The sequence below is a fragment of the Hemicordylus capensis genome, chromosome 6 (genome assembly GCF_027244095.1).
Source record: "Hemicordylus capensis ecotype Gifberg chromosome 6, rHemCap1.1.pri, whole genome shotgun sequence".
In the NCBI taxonomy this organism is placed as follows: domain Eukaryota; kingdom Metazoa; phylum Chordata; class Lepidosauria; order Squamata; family Cordylidae; genus Hemicordylus; species Hemicordylus capensis.
The window spans coordinates 121,992,366-122,009,956 of NC_069662.1; the positions used below are offsets into that span (position 1 = coordinate 121,992,366).

Sequence of the window (17,591 nt, forward strand, 5' to 3'; positions counted from 1 at the left end):
TGCTAGGAGTTTGCAGTAGTGTGGATAGATTCAAGATGAGCCTTCAGTAGCATGAGCAGATCAGCACCACCCATGTCAGGCAGTTCAATCTGTGGGGCAGTGAACTTCTGCTGAGGATGATTTAAGTAGGAAATTCTACTACTATAGATAATCCAGATAATCCTAACTTCCATGTTTCTATTATTTTAGGTATAAGATTGATAGTATGTGGTCAGAGATGTTATCAACTCTCTGTCCCTGGGAGGACAGGGATATTATATTGGGTATAATGCTATTTATATACTATTATTTGCTATTATTATAAAAATAATAATTGCATAATCATTACTTGCTATATTATACAAAGTCTGAGGGGGAAGCATACTTTAAAAGCCAACACACTTCCTGATTATCAAACTCCTGGATATACCTCCAAAGGATCTGTCGTTATTTTAGTCTCTTTCTTGGTTGTTCGCCCAGCCACCCATAATTATGAATAATGTGCCTTCTTCATCAGAGGTATTAGAGATAACATAAGAACAGCCCTGTTGGATTGGGGGCAAAGACCATCTAGATGAGCATCACAGTGGCCCTCCAAATGCCTCTGGGAAGCCCACAAGCAAGAGATGAAGGCATGCCCCCCCCCCCGTCCTGCTGTTGTATGATGACATTGGGTGACATAATATATATACTACTTATGACTGGGTGCCAGTTGCTCATTTGGAGTAGCTCTACAGTTCCTTTCTTCTCAGAAGATGCTTAGACTTTTTTACCACTATCCTATATGTCAGACCACTGAACTTGCACAGCCTACCACAGAGCTCTCAGGCTCTAAACTGGTATCTCAAATTGCAGCCCTCCAGCTGTTGTTGAACTACAACTCCATCATCCAGAGTCACATTGGCCAGTGGCCAGGGATAATGGGCACTGTAGGCCAACATCTTCAAGTTGTAGTTTTCAGAGCTTAGCCAGGCTGACCAAGAATCCTCCCAGAACAGGAGGCTTCCTATTGGGTTCATCAAGACTTTGCCACAGCATCAAGGTCTCCTTGTTTCCTGGCATGTTGTTCCTTGGTACTGGCCCTTGGTTTCAGCTCTGATTCTCACTTACCTTCTGAGCCTGGTTCCTGGTTGTTTGCCTGGCTTTGACTCCTGGCTACATCACTGACTCCAGCTTTGCTTCCTGCTCCTTGTTCCTAGTTGTCTGCTTCACTCCAGCCCTTGGCTCTGCCTCTGACTCTCAGCTCGCTCTCTAACCCTGAACTCTGGTTTGCCCTCTCATTTCTGGTTTCTTGCTCAGTCCCTCCCAGTCCCACTTTCAGACTCTGAACCATCCTGCAGCCCAGCTCTGACATTTCACTGCCAGTATTTGGGCTTTAAAATGCTGCATACAAAAGTCTACGAGCATAACAGAGTTACACAAGCGGCATTTTGGATTGCCAAGAAAATAATAATGGGCACACGGGAACACAATTTTATCTCCCAGAGATAGCCAGTGGAGCTTAGAAAAATAAGACATGCCCTTTAAATTTGTAATTGTTCTGTGGAGAAAAGGGTCAATGAACAGCTGCTGTCTCTGAAAGTTCTGTCATAGCCGGTTAACGGATTCTGGATTTAAATCTTAGCATCCCCACAAGATACCACTCTTGCTCATATCCATGTATACTAGAAACATGTATATCTATGCCTTTAGACCAAACTGAGGGATTCACTCAAAAGCAGATCTGCAAGTTTGAATAAAAAACAGTCTAGACAGTCACAATCTAGAAAAAAGCAAGGCGGCATTATGGTACCCAAGAGCAGCAGACAGACTCAGAGGCAAGGCTTTTGAAAATGAAGAAATAAATATTTATTTCATATATTTATTTTACATGAAACAGAGGCACAATGTAAAAATATGGTATTTGGCAACCTAAGTTGTACAGGGAGTAAAGGCAATTCCCAGGGAAAGATAGGGAAGTAGGGGGAGAATGGTGGCTCTGGTGGTTTGTAAGCACTGGAATGTGGACAGAGAGTGGGGAGGAGTAAAGGGGAAGCAGAAAGAAAATGTTTAATACTTGTCTTTAATCGCCTGTTTTGCAAGCAATGCCAAAGGAGGTGAATCTCACTGTGGGGAATTCAAGGGTCCTATCCAGAGCATGAGACAAATGCTGGCTTTGTACCAAATTCCAAGGTCAATGGAAGGAGCGTTATTTTTCTGGATGCAACTTGCATTGGCTAAGATTTGCATGACACAGCAGTTTGACCCATCTGGAGGCTCACTTCTCCCAGGGCATCAAGTGCTTATTTATACATGGGGTTCATCTGAGCCATGCTTCGACCAGAGGACAATGTTTCCAAGATGGGAGGAAGACTATCTTGTAACAACATTAAATTGTGGATTGCCAACAGGAACTGGGTAGTACCTGGTCTGGCAAGCAAAATCCCCCAAGGCATGAGTGTGCAAACATTTCAGATAAACCAGTAGACAGATTTCAGAAAAACCAGTAGACATTTCAGATAAACCAGCAGACAGAGTGGAATCTGGAGTAGATCAGAATGAAACATATGACAGCTTGTCAAAAATGTCAAATGATGTCAAGGGATATAGCACACGCCAATGCCAGGTGAGAGAATCAGTGTATAGGTGTCTCTATACCCATGCCAGAAGCCTCCAAGGAAAGATGGGAGAACTTGGTCACTAACAAAAAAATAGATATAGTGGGCATAATGGAAACCTGGTAGAATGGTGAGAACAGTGAGACACTGTCATTCGTGGATATAAACTCTACAGAAGGGACAGGGAGGGGAGGATCATGGGTGGAGTAGCACTGTATATTAAAGAAGGGATAGAATCCAACAAACTAGAAAACTTAGGAAGACCAGAGTCCTCCACAGAAACATTATGGATGACAATATGAGGACTGAAAGGAAATGTGTTGTTAGGGACGTGCTATAGCCCTCCAGATCAAAACAATGAGAGTAACCTGGAGATGAAGAAGCAAATAAGAGAGGCATCAAAGAGAGACAGAGCGGTAATGATGGGTGACTTCAATTACCCACACATAGACTGGGAAAATGCACATTAGGTAGTGAAAAAGAGGCCAAATTTTTAGACATGCTAACTGACTGTGCCTTAGGACAGTTAGTTGTGGAACCAACCAGAGAGATGAAGACCTTGGACTTAATCTTGAGTGGTGCCCAGGATCAGGTGTGAGATGTCAGAGTTGAGGAAACACTGGGGAACAGTGACTATAGTATGATCCAATTCAGCTTATATGCAAGTGGAGCATTGCCAAGGAAGTCCAACACTGATGTGTTGGACTTCAGAAGAGCAAACTTCTCAAAAATGAGGGGACTGGTAAAAAGGAAGCTGAAAAAGTAAGTCAGGAGGGTCAAATCACTCCAGAAAGTATGGAACTTATTTAAAACCACAATTATAGAAGCTCAGTTAGAATGTATAATAGAATAATATATTTAAAACCACAATAACAGAAGCTCAGTTAGAAGGAGGAAAGGTACCACCAGGTTCAGCAGGATGCCAGGATGGCTAGACTTCATTCAGAAAATGGAAGTCCTGCCCAAGAGAAGAGAACAGAAAGGAACATAATCAGCTGGGTCTCACGACCAGTGAGACCCGATTTTGAAGGGTGAGTCGGGAGAATGGGCTAAGCCGCAGGGAGGAAGCCTTGGGCAGCCAGATTGGCCGCCCACATGATTGCCGGCTCTGTGACAGAGCCAGTGGGGGCTGGGAAGCTCGGGGGCTGGAAGCGGCCCCTGGAAGCTCCAGTATGCCTTGTGCGAGCACGCAGGGCATACTGGGGAGACCCCCGGAGCCGGGAGGCAGCTTTTTGCCTCCCTTCCAGGGATCTACTCGTGAGGAACAGTGGCGTGGAGCCATGCTGCGGCTACTCACGATCTTTAAAACCAGGTTTCCGGAGCACTTGATCCGCAAACCTGATTTTAGGGGAGGGGTACTTAGGCAGGTTACCTGCCTAGGAACCACTGGGCTCACAGCCGAGCCCGGTGGTTCACACAATGGGGCGAAATCAAGCTAGCCTCCGCTAGCCCAATTTCGCCCTATCATGTGAATAGCCTCAACCTCTGGCAAAAGAAATGCAAGGAGTCAATAAGGTATGCAAAAAGAGAGTTTGAGGAGCATATAGCGAAAAGTGTCAAGGGGACTATCAAAAATTTCTTTAAATATATCAGTAGCAGAAGCCCTGCCAGGGAGGCAGTCGCACCCTTAGATGTTGAGGGCATGAAAGGAATTATTAAGGAGGATAATGAGATTGCAGAGACGCTCAATCAATCAATCAATTTATTACAGCCATAGGCCATACAGAGATTGCAGAGAAGTTGAATGAGTTCTTTGTGTCTGTCTTCACAGCAGTGGACACTGACCATATACTCTCTCTGGACCTGAGCTTCTCAGGCTTGGAGGTGAAAGAACTGGGCCAATTTGAGGTGACGAGAGAAGATATTGTAAACTGCCTTGAGAAACTAAAAATTAACAAATCATCAGGGCCAGATGACATCCACCCAAGAGTTCTGAAGGAAATGTGAAATTGCTGATCTTCTAGCAAAAATATGTAACTTGTCCTTCCAGTCAGGCTCTGTACCAGAGGACTGGAAAGCAGCTAATGTAACTCCGATTTTAAAAAAGGGATCCAGGGGGGATCCGAGAAATTACAGACTGATTAGCTTAACTTTTGTTCCAGGTAAATTGATGGAAAACATACTTAAGGACAAAATTAACAACAAGAAGAATGGGCCTTGCTGAAGGAGAACCAATGTGGCTTCTGCAAGGGCATGTCTTGCCTCACGAAACTTTTGGAGTTCTTTGAGAGTGTCAACAGGCATGTGTATAAAGGTGATCCAGTTGACACGGTATATATATTTATTTGTCAAATTTGTGCACTGCCCCAAACGTTCGTCTCTGGGAGGTTAACAATAACATAAAACAAGTTAAAACACACACAAAGTTCTTAAAACAATTTAGGCAATCTAAAAATCAAAAACAGATTAAGACTTAAAAATTTAAAAAACTGAAAAAGCTTGGGTGAAGAGGTGGATTTTCAAATGCTTTTTAAAAATGGCCAGAGATGGGGAGGATCGTATTACAGTAGGGAGTGCATTCCACAGTCTTGGGGCAGCAACCAAGAAGGCCCGTCCCCATGTGGCCTCCAGCTGAGCTGGCGGCAACTGGAGACGGACCTCTCCAGACAACCTCAATGGGCGGTGGAGCTCATAATGAAGAAGACATTATCTTAAATACCCAGGGCCTAAGCCAGGTATACTTAGACTTCCAAAAAGCTTTTGACAAAGTTCCCACCAAAAGCTCTTGAGTAAGCTTAGCAGTCATGGGATAAGGGGACAGGTTCTTGTGTGGACAGGTAACTGGTTGAAGGACAGGAAACAGAGGGTAGGAATAAATGGACAGTTTTCACAATAGAGGGAAGTAAGAAGTGGGGACCCCAGGGATCTGTACTGGGATCAGTACTCTTTAACTTGTTCATAAATGATCTAGAAGTTGAGGTAAGCAGCAAATGGCCAAATTTGCAAATGACAGTAAACTGTTTATGGTAGTGAGTTTGAGACTATAATAGGACTAGCCTAATTGCAGCGCTGGTGCTGTAGGCCAAATAGTTATAGAGATGTGGATAAATAGTTATAGAGAGGTGGGATAAATCAGTGCCCAAGTGCAGTGCTGTCTGAAACATCAAAGAAACCAGAAAATCATTCCAACTCATGGAGTGCAAGCCCTACAGACTGAAACAGAAAACCGATTCACAGAATCTATATTATTAATCCCCGTAGACGTGCCTCTGTGGGGATGCGTCCTGGCAACCCAGCGGATTGGCTGGGAAGCCGAGGCACCGGATTGGCTGGGCGGTGGAGCTCACGCGTGGCAGGATTCATGAGACTGTTGAGCTGCTGCCCAGGGAAATGGCGGACAGGTGGGCGGACGGCGGCGGGACCAGCCGTGGCGGGCACTGCGCGCCGCCAGTGTGAGGAAGCGGCAGCAGGAGCAAACGGGCCAGCAAGCCGGTCAGAAACCACAAGCGGGGGGGGGGAGAGAAGTGAGAGGGTGGGCGGTGGTTAGAGACACCTGGGGGAAGAGTTAGGGAGAAGGGGCTGAAGGTGGGGGTAGCCAGGGAGAACTAGGGGCGCAGATGCTATGCACCCGGTCAACTAGCATTAAATAATAATTTGCACAGACATAATACCTGTGGACAAATGGGTAAATGTCGAGGCATCAGTGAGCATACTGGGGCAGCACTGGGTGTGTGTGTCCCAGGTCTGTTCTTGTGGCTGCATAGCCTAAGGGAATCAGGACAGGAATCTACCTGCCTGCCCCATGCACCTGGAGTTGCTCAGCCTAGGAGAGTGATAATGATGCTGGCAGACCTCTCAGCATATTAGGTGTGTCTGCTGTAGGGGATCAGGAGCAGAAGAGATGGCTGTTCCATGGGTTCTGAGCTAGAGTGGGGTCCAGCCAATTTGGGATTCTGGAGAGTGTCGTCTTACCACCTCACAGCTTCAATACCCACCTTTTGAAGGATTATTGTTGAACCAGCAACTTTGCTACAGATTTGTATATGTTCAATAAAGTTGTGGCTCAGTGAAATTCCAAGCCCTGGTGTCTTGCCTCTTCATTCCTTATCTGGGCACAATTATCTTGAAGAAGTGTCGTGTACCCAGTGGCAAGGCAAGGGAACTACGGCACACACGCTCTGTCACTTTTCTTCTTTTGTAGCAGCTGTTATTGCTTTTCCACAAAGGCTAAAGCAGAATGAGCTGCTGTTATCCCAGATTTAAATCAGATTTACCCTGCCATATAAAGCGGGGGAAAGGCCCATGAAATGAATGGTTCCGATTAATTGGAAAACACCTTTCTTTCCTTATTCTGGAAGAAAAGCAAGGAAGGATATTTTGAAGGTTATTTTGAAACTTCTGCTCTAGGCATTTGACTTTTATGGCGAAGGCCTTGGGTAACATCAAATATATCAACTTATTTGAAATAGTAATTTTATGTTTCATTCATGTTACCCTGAAATAGCAAACAGACAGAAGGATAACAATGACTGGATACAGCAAAAATGGTTTTGATACTGATCAGTCCTGACATATCAAAAAGAACCATCCTAGGAAAGCCTACAGTTTTAGTTTCCAAGGATATTCATTTCAAACTATTTTAATTCAGTTAAATGATCCCTGACTACCAAGAGGGCAATTCCATATACACCATATGAAGTTAGGCTTGAAGGGACTTGTGCTTGTTTTGGTTCAGTTCAACAGGATGTTCAAGATAATGTCAGAACTTATCATCCTGGAATTGATTTCTCTCCACTCACACAACCATGTGCTTCTGCTCTGAGCTAGTGGGATTTTATAACAGCATTTGAGAGTTTACTGGAGGATTCCTTTCTATTAGACATCTTTTCCATTCAATCATGCCCCTAAGATCATCTGAATTTGTTGGCGCATGGTGAAATCTCTCAAGAGGGATGAAGCAGCACTATATGAAGGAACATGTGAGCATGGGAGGGAAGAATGTGGCCATTTTCACAGGAGCAAAACTCCCATTGTAAGAGGATGTTCTCCTGCACAGGAGTGCCCCTTCTCAAAAGACAAAATGGGGCCTTCTCCTCAGTGTAACTTGCTTGGAGGGGGAGTGTTGCAGAGTCCACTGTGAAGGGCAGACACATGGGGAAGGGATTAAGCCTCAAACTGGCTAATGTTGGCCAGCTTCTTCAAAGAACTGGTTGCAAGAGTTGGCCTATTCAATGGGTAGCCATCTTTCGAGTTACAGTTAGTGAGAAGGCTGGGCAGAAATGCATCTCATCAACCCTCCCAATATGTACAGGGAAGTTGCCTGGGCATCCCATTGGTTGCCCTTTGCAAAGGCAATATGAATTTTTTTGGGGGGGGGCACCAGCTTGCATGTGAGCAGGGATATTTTTACCCTCCTCATGACATAGTGGTTAGAGTGGTGGACTAGGACTGGGAAGACCCGAGTTCAAATCCCCATTCAGCCATGAAGCTCACTGGGTGACTCTGGGCTAGCCACTTCTCTCTCAGCCTAACCTACTTCACAAGGTTGTTGTGAGGAAAAACATAACCATGTAAAACACCGCTCTGGGCTCCTTGGAGGAAGAGCGGGATATAAATGTAAATGAATGAATGAATGAATGAATGAATGAATAAAATAATAAATAAATAAATTCTGCTTCTCTTGTCACAGCCTAAATACATGTTGGTAACAGGGAAATATATCTTCATAGATTCTAGCAGGTAGTCATATGAAAGGCTGTTCTCACATTGTGGCAGGGTTTCACCTACTCCCCTCCGCAGATGATCTGTCCCTCCATCTTCGGCATGCCACCACACATCCACACAATCTGTGCTGTTCTGTGCAGTGTGGATCAGCGGAGGCTGGGACTAATTTTCCCAGCCTCCAGGAATCCCACAAGGCACTGTACAATGAGCCTTGGGAAATTCTCCCGGGAGTTGTGTGTTCAAGGTGCCTGACTCTGTGTATGCTCAGACTGCACGCAGCATGGCCTCTGTGCATGCGTGCGAGTGGGGAGCCACACCACTGCATGGGCTGCTGCCTGGGGAGAGCGCTGCTGTTTGATACCGCCGCCGGTAAGCACCTTAGCATTTACTTTTGCCTATCACAACTCACACCATCACCACCCTGGCTCAAGTACAGGCAAAGGGGAATCCTTACAGTACAAACAAAGTACAAGCTTACAGTAGAAGCAAAGGGGAATCCTCACTGGATTCCCTTTACACAGCAGCATGAAGCATGGAATCGGTTCACCTTGAACCGGACTCGATTCAGTTCTAATACATACCAGCTCCCTTTCCTGAAGGTCAGTCTGGTTCGCGATCGGGCAGATCAAATCAACCCAGTTTAAGGTGAAGTGGTTTACTTCGAACTATTCGTGCACATCCTACTAAATGATGCCACAGAAGTTGTATTTTATTCAGCTGTTGCAATTATATTAATTCAGAACACTGCTCCAAAATTCTGGCAGTCTTGCTGAGATCTGTTATGCTTTTGGTGAATCCACCATGCATTCATCCATAAAGAAACCATGAGGTTTTCATTATTTTCATGCTTTGAGCATTGTGCATTCTCACAATATCTGCTGTCTCACTACATTTAAACTTTCATGCCAAGACTTCTCTAATCTTGCCCACCTCGTAAACACAACAAGTGATGTATGTTCAAACATGTTCAAATTTGCAAACATTTTTCGGACATTACTGGGAGACCAGGAACATCCCTCTCTTTCTTCTCTTTCCTAGCAGGCTGGCATACAGACAGGGGCAGATTAAGTTTCTTGATGCCCATAGGCAAAAAGGCTTTTGCCGCCCTTTCACCTTCTGAAAAAAATGCCATGATGCAGCGGGATGGGGCGCAGCAGCAGCTGCAGGGCAGGGGTGAGGGGAAAGTTCCCCCTTTTGCCCTATATAGAACACTGCTGCCGGTGGTGGGATGGGACATGGCGAGAGTTGCTGCAGGGAGGAGGGGAGAGTTCCCCCTTTCACCTTTTAAAATGCCGCTGTGCAGTGGGATGGGGGTAGCAAGGGTGGTGATTGTATGAGCCTCTCTGCAGCCCGTTTGAGGCTTTCCTCTGCACATCTGGAGGAAGGCCCAAAACAGGCTGCAGAGAGGCCCATGCAGTCACTGGGGAGGAGGGGAGCTGGAAGGAGCTTGCGGTGTCCCATCTGCCTCCGGTAGTGACATTTTTAAGAAGATAAAAGGGGGAACTTTCCACTCACCCCCTCCTTGCAGCCACTGCAGCTGCTGCTGCCACGCCCCCATCTCACGGCACAGCAGCATTTTTAAAGGTGAATGGGGAACTCGCTCTCCACCCTCACTGCAACAGCCACCCCTGCCCCCAGAGAGGGGCAGCAAAATTTGAAAGTGCAAAATTTACCGCTCCTCAAATTTTGGCACCATAGGCAAATGCCTACTCTGCCGCTCTGCTAATCCGCCACTGCATACACAGCAAAGATGCACTGGTAAAGTGAGAGAGCAGCCTATCAGAACTTCCCAACAGGTGCAGCAAGGAAGTGGCAGTTTTTGATGCCTTCCCCATTCCCCTTCCTCAAAAAGTATTCTATGCTACTCAAAAACATGTCCCTGAGGACTGTGTAGCCCTTTGGGGGAACAGAGGGCTTCCTAGGAAGGGAAGGGTATCAAAAATTGCTACATCCCTGTTGTAGCAGTGTGCAAGAAAAACAGTTTGAACTGCAGTTTGAGGTACCTTTTAGGAGCAGGAACTTTACATGTGGCATCCGTGCATGCATGTGTGCCATGTGTGTGCTGGCGCTGCCTGGAGTTACTTGGGATGTGTGCTGGCCCAACATGGAGCTTCATGGGGCAGCAGAGAGCAAGTAAGGGCCTGCTCTACTCTTTCTTAAAGTTCCCACTCCCCACTCTCAAAAGGTGCTTGAATCATGGTTTGAACCACGGTTTGTGCATACCCTACCCTGTTGCACCAGTCTAATTAGATGGGAAGTTCTGTTGGCTGCTCTCTCATTGCACCAGTGCATCCTTGTTCTGTATGTCAGCCAGTCTCTCCACACTATTAAATATTAAAGCCTCACGGCCACCATGTTCTTATATGCAAGATCTGTTTGCACACCAAACCAGGGGCTTACCAAGGTTGGAGGGGCATACCAAGGTTGGAGATGAGATTTTTAAATGGGCTCCAACTGCCTTCCTCTCTTTGTCCTGGCCCCATGTCTCTGCTGCAGAAGAACATTAAGGACATGTGTAATATAGTGTAGCAGGTTAACAGAGGACAAGAGACTACAGCTACAAAGTGTAAACAACAGCTTTGTGAAAAACAAGGGGGCAATTCGTGCTTGCTACCACAAGCCCAGATCTCCTCCCCTCTGTGGGTTCCAAAGGAAGCTTCTGTTCCAAGCTTAACAATTCTTGTCAGGGCTGTAGCATGGCAGGATTTTTAAAACACACACACACACACACACACACACACACACACACACACACACACACCCCATATTTTTCGTTTGGAAAAGGCAGGTGAAGGGATATCCAGGCAAACCAGTTTAAAATTAGCAAACAATCAGGGAGGATGCTAGACTAGCTCCACTCTTCCCCAACCCTCAAGTATTGTGAGCCATTCTGGGAGCAAGGAACCTTTTTTTGAGAACTTGTTTGGTTGAAAAACAAATGGATATATTTTCAACAACCACAGAAACATCAAAGAACCAATTAATCAGCCCCATGCCGCCACCCCCTCTTTCCTTTTCACAGAGAGGAAAACAACTCATTGCAAGTTGGTAGAAGATCACTTCATATGGGTCATCAAGACTTTAATTTAAAATCATTTTTTTGTAAATTAAAAATAGCTCAGGCACAAACACTCACATTCACACTCCATAAATGTGGGAAGCGGGGGGGGGGGGGGAATCACACACAAAAACCACACAGATAAGAGTTGTTTGACTTTCCTTTCCACTTGAACAGCTTGCTAGCTCCCAGTCCCAGCTCCATCTTAACCGCACTTGGTTTCTGAGTGGGGGAGGAGCTGAAGAAGCTGCTCTCCTCCACTCCGACTGACAAAAGGGAAATTGGGAGTCACAGAGAACCTGCTGTGGGGGGGGGGGGGCTGCAGCTCAGACTTCTGGTTATGGGACCGGAGAGAGGGCAAGGCCTGGCCTTGGGGGCCCCTCAGAGGGTTCCTCAGAGGCTGTGGGTCAGGAGACATTCATCTCCTTTTGTCTTATTAACAGTACTCCCACGAACCAAACAGAACCATAGACCCGTAAGTTTTTCACACGTGGCTTTTAAAGTCCTTTAACTCACATCTCCTACGGAATGGAGGGGGTGCATTCACATATCGGCCAGATTTACCCCAAAGTCCCTGCAAATTATCAGAGAGAAGTTCACACAGAATTCAGGTTTTTCATAGCGCATTAAAGTGTAGTCCAATTTATATCTGGGGTTTTAAGAAAAAGCACCATTTGTGTCGGTTTGGGGGGATAACTTTGAGTTCGCAGTAAAGCCTCCTAGTAAACTCACGGTAAAGCCTGCTTTGTGTAATTGGCCCTGGCAAATTCCAGTGCATAGTCACAAACCCTGAGGAAAATCCACGAATGGATTTTGGTTCCACATCAGGAAGGTATGTTAAAACAGCACTGAAACTCACCAGGAGATGAGGTCTGAATGTGTCTCTTACAGTGCTGTCAAGGGAAGATAACACATGTCACATCACACAAGGTGAGGATGGAATAGAAAGAAGGCAACACCATGACTGATTTAATCATTTATTATATTTTTATCATGCCATTACCTAGACTCTGCTTAAAATATAGAATGGTGTGCCAAATATCCACTTACTGCCCCTACCTAATAATAGAAAAGGGTCCATTTTGATGGATGGTATTGACTGCTTTTATATGTTTAATGGAATGATATTAAGGCTTAGATTCCACAAGTAGAGGTGACTTTTTCCTTGCAAATGGAATTACTATCTCTTCTTGTAGTGATATTCCTAGTTGGCTGTATTGTTTTACAATTTCACAGCTGGTACTTTGTCCATTAGCCAGGAACAATAAAAGGACCAAATAGGTCACAAGGGATTTCAAATGGAATGAAGAGATGTGTGTTATAGCTACAGATCTGGTGATTCAAATTTGGCTGGTTTTGGTCAGCTATCAAGTCATGTTGCCCTACTAGGACTTTATGTAAGTAGTGGGAGGGAGGAACTGAGAGATTTGATAGACTTTTTTAAAAAAACCATTTTGGGGGGACTGTATGAAATTTAACTTATTTGGACATGGAATCTGGTGGTGAAAATAGCATAGAACGGAGGAGGTACTTCTGTGGTTTGACATTTTCAACACTAGCCAGCCACTGAGTCCATCTGCAGGATGTTCTGCCCCCTCCCTCTGGAAGGAGGATCCTGGAACCCTCTCTACCTCACCAGATGCAAGGACCAGGAGATTCTACAAAGAGGCTTCTCTACTTTTTGCCCCATAATTGAAAACTGTTTCAGTCACAGGCAGCAGCAGAGCATAAAACAGAAATGTATACATTCAGAGGTGCACCAAGGTAATTTGGGCACCCAGGCTGCCCAGTTGTGAGGTTCCCACCCCACGCGAGGGCCTCTCATGTGAGGCCCCCCAAACCACCTTTGGGGGGCTCACCCTGCAAAAGCACCATTTTTTAAAAACTCTTACCACGGCTGAGGGGTGGCTGCGGCGGGAGGGGAGCGGAGCAGTTCTTCTCCCCCCATCCCCCGGTGGCGGTGGGGTGGGAGCAGGAGCAATGCTGCACCCATCCATTCGGGCCAGTGTCTTTAAGCAACTGTGAGGTGCACCTGCTCAGTTGAGAGATCATCACAAGCCCAGGACATCACAGGTTTGTGACGATCCCCTCTGCGCGGGCGCACCTCACATTTGATTAAAGACACTGGCCCAAGTGGATGGGCGCAGTGTCATTCCTGCTCCCACCCCACCACTGCCGAGGAGGGGGAGAAGGGGGAAGAATTGCTCCACTCCCCCCGCCCCATAGCCACCCCTTGGCCACAGTAAGAGGGTTTTTTTAAAAAAAGAAAGAAAAAGCGGAGTTTGGGCAGGGTGGGAGCAGGGTGGCTGCCAGAGGCCCCTGGCCTCAGCTATTTGGAGGCTCCACAGGCCTTGGAGGACTGGACCAGGTCTCCAAGGTCCGGGGGTTAGTGCACCTCTGTAAACATTCAAGGATTCACTAGGGGGACTGATGTCTGATGAAACTGGATGGGGTAGAAGCAAACAATAAAGCAAATGAGAGGCAAGAACTGATTCAATTGTTGAGTTGGCTTCATGAACATCTTAGACTGCCCACGTTCACCACCAGCCCATTTAACTAGTTGCTGTTTGATTCCTACAGCATTTTCCCATACATTCCAGTTATAAAGGAGTGATATAGAATCCTTCCGTTTCTTGAAAGCATAATTTGGTGTGGGGCAATGAACCCGCATTAGTTATTATAGGGTACAGACATAGAGTCTGATAGTTATTCCAACTGAAAAAAATAATTTGCAATATAAGTGTGTCTTCCTGTGGATATCCTTTCTCTTGCTAAGTGCCTCTGAAGAAAAAATAGTGATTTATACTCCCAGAGTCCCACAGTATTTTAACTGTTCTGTGTGCTCTAAGCTGTGGTGTATTTGGTATTGCACTTTAACACTGTGTGCTTGACCTTGATCTACAGGACTCAGTCCAAACATTCCACTTAGAATCTTTTAAATCTTTTTTAACCAAACTGCAAATAAACATGGGTGAAAATTGCCAGCCATATTATATCTGTTGCTTTCTTGTAGCTACTTCAGTGGCCATTGAGAAAAAGTCTTTTGACTGACAACCTCATTTTTAAGGTCTTCATTACACAGAGATAAACAGCAAAGAGTAAATCCGCAATGTGAAAGATGCCATAAATCCAAGGAGATAAGCAATAAAGGTTGTGCAGCAAATCCTGTTTGTGTCAGCTACCCATAAAGCATGTCTGGTGATCCTTATCTAGTCTTGCTTTTATATTCTGTTAAATCAGGAAAATCTACAGTGATTAATATAAGAATGGGCAAGTGGTTCATATTCCCCATAACTCTTTTTATACAGAAAATACAGAAGTGCAAAATTTAGAATTCCTTCACTTAAAGCATGTAGATCAACTTCATACAGTTTCTTACAATCATGTGCGGCATGGTGGCCACTTAAAAAACTTACAGCATGGTGGCTCTAACCGTGTTGAAAGTAGGTCATACTGTATACAGCTTCTGAAAAACAGAAATGTATTTTTCCACATATCCATACCTAAAATCTCCAAGGAGCTGTGTAGCTTCCAGTGAAATGATTGCAGCCAAATATTTACAACTATATAAGAACCTGGAAAACAGAGGCTGTGGTAATGGTAGCTAGTATATAGTGGCTACAGATTACCAGTTCGTCACAGTTATCACCATGCCGTATGTCCTCAAATGGCCACCATTTTGCACATGAAACTACCTGTAGTTACTTTATTTATTTATTACATTTCTATACCGCCCCATACAAAGACTGGGCAGTTCACAATCTAAAAACTATTAAAACATTGACACAATTAAAACAATTTTAAAAATACAGGTAAAAATGCTAAAACCCCAAAGCTTTAGAACTATAACCTCAAAGCCTGGCTAAACAGGTATGTTTTCAGGTGCCTCTTACAAACATTAAGAGAAATGAAGACTCTAATTTCATTAGGTAGCATGTCCCAGAGTCCTGGGGCAACTCTGGAAAAGGCCTGGTTTCAAGTCACCACCAACTGATCCAGTGGCAACCACAACCTCAGATGATCTTAATAGGCGGTGGGGGTGGTGAAGAAAATGGCATTCTTTTAAATACCTTGGAGCCAAGATGTTCAAGGCTTTATAGGTAATGGCCAGCAATTTGTATTTTGCCTGGAAACTTATTGACAACCAGTGCCAATGGGTGTAATATGATCTCTTCGGGCAACCCCAGAGACCAACTGGCAGTGGCATTCTGTACTAACTGCAGTTTCCGAACTACATACAAAGGCAGCTGGTAACATCCAGACTTGACTTGAGCGCATTACAGTAGTCAAGTCTGGATGTTACCAGCATATGCACCACTGTTTTGAGGTTGTATCTCTAGAAATGGAAATAGCTGGTGAAGCAGCCAAAGCTGACAGAAAGCACTCCTGGCCACTGCCTCAACCTGAGAAATCAGGGCAAGGTTTGAGTCCAGAAGTATTCCCAGACTACTTGATTTTAGTAAAGGGTTAAAATTTCTAAGCAATGAACAAACTACCACTATACACCTTTGACAATGAATTTGTTTAGTGCTTTATTCTTTATTATCTGCCTAATGGTCCTATGAGATAGATCACTGTTCTTCGTATGAGATAGATCACTGTTCTTCGTATGAGATAGATCACAGTTCTTCATAAGTTGTGGATGGTAAAACAAAAGTTGAAGTGCAAAGATTTGCTCAAGGCCAAGACAGGCACAATTGAGAGACATTTAGCTATCACATCAGAGTCTATGATGTGAGATTTAGCAAACATCATGTAATACAATTCAAGTCCCCAAATCAATGGCAGATAAAGTACCAGTTTCCTAGCTCCAACTCTCTAATCTCTCAGCTACACTAATGATTCCAAGTTCCCTTCCTGGCATCTCCAAGATAGGGCTGAGAGAGACTGCTACCTGTAACCTTGGAGAAGCTGCTTCCAGTCTGTGTAGACAATACTGAGCTAGATGGACCAATGATCTGACTCAGTATATGGCAACTTCCTATGTTTTAGCTCTGCATTAGATATGAATAGATAACAGTGTGTTTGGTTTAAGGATATTTGTGAAGGAACATTAAGAAACTAAAGGTCTGAACCGTAGACTGGAACTAGATTGTATTTCTAGATGGTAGTTCTAGTCTGAAAAGAAGAGTGCTACGTCTTTGTCTCCTCTGCACTTTGATAATGTCTACTAATATAAAATGTGTGATGCCACATCATTGTACTGGAAGTTTCTCCACCCATTTTCCATTTAACTGGCTACTGACTGTGGGGACAAGGAAAATCACAGCAGGAAAATCACAGCAGTGCCATGTATAGACACTGCATTATTAGATTTTACTTGTGGGAAGAGATGAGGAGATCCAGGTTCCTGGTATTGGTTGCAGCCACACCTGTTCTGCAACATCTGTTTTTGGTCTTAGAAGACCTAGAAGCCGTTTTAGATCATTCTTCACCATATGGCAAATCGCCCATGTTAACAAATATTCGCATCACACATTAACACACTGCTGATAAGATGGACATTTTAAAAAAGCAGGCTGGCATTTTTTTACTTTAAAAATCCCTAACAAACATTATACTGTGCGAAAGTAATTAAAGTTATATACCCATTATTTAATCTGAGTTTAGATTAAGGCAGTATATATCATTGGTCATCAAATCTGAACTGTGTGTTTAGACTTTGGTTGCTGAGTGAAATCTATCACTACCTGGTCTAAAAAGTTAATAAATAATTTTATTGACAGTGTGCTAGTTCCAAGAATGTTTATTGGGTATCTGAGCATTCAGGCTGTACATGGTATACCTTTAAATAGGGTTGTTAAAATATCAAATAAAATGTCAAAGTCTGTCAAATATGCAGGTTTTATAAATTGTTTAGACTGGGGATGATTTAGGTTTTGTCCCTCATTCTTTTCAGATCATGTAGAAAAGAGGCTCAAAAATGGAAGGCGAGAGAGGAAAGTGCTCCAAATTTGAGATTGTTTGACGGAAAGACAGACTCTGCATCATTACCCTTCTAATCAACAATTTCATTCTTTCTTCAAAGCCCATGGGTCCATTATTTACTTTTCTTCGCTTTGGGTGGCATTTGGAGGCTATATTTACAACTCAGTGATCTCTTTAAAAAAAAAATCACTTCAAAAGAGAATTACAGATGCCAAATCTGTACACCCTCTGAATAATTTGAACTTGGACAATGGCTGCCTAATTGACTCTTTGTTAAAATAATTGCAATAACATTGCAGTCTGCGGAGGACAAAACTATATCTGGTGAATTTGAAGGCTTAGAGTAATAAAACAATTTCCTGACC

The 17,591-nt window shown here is 44.3% G+C and overlaps 1 protein-coding gene across 33 annotated transcripts in view; it reads right to left on the reverse strand.

Annotated features, from left to right (window-relative positions):
- Positions 1 to 17,591, reverse strand: part of HDAC9 (histone deacetylase 9) — a 670,023-nt gene that overhangs the window by 162,003 nt on the left and 490,429 nt on the right. The window lies entirely within an intron of this gene.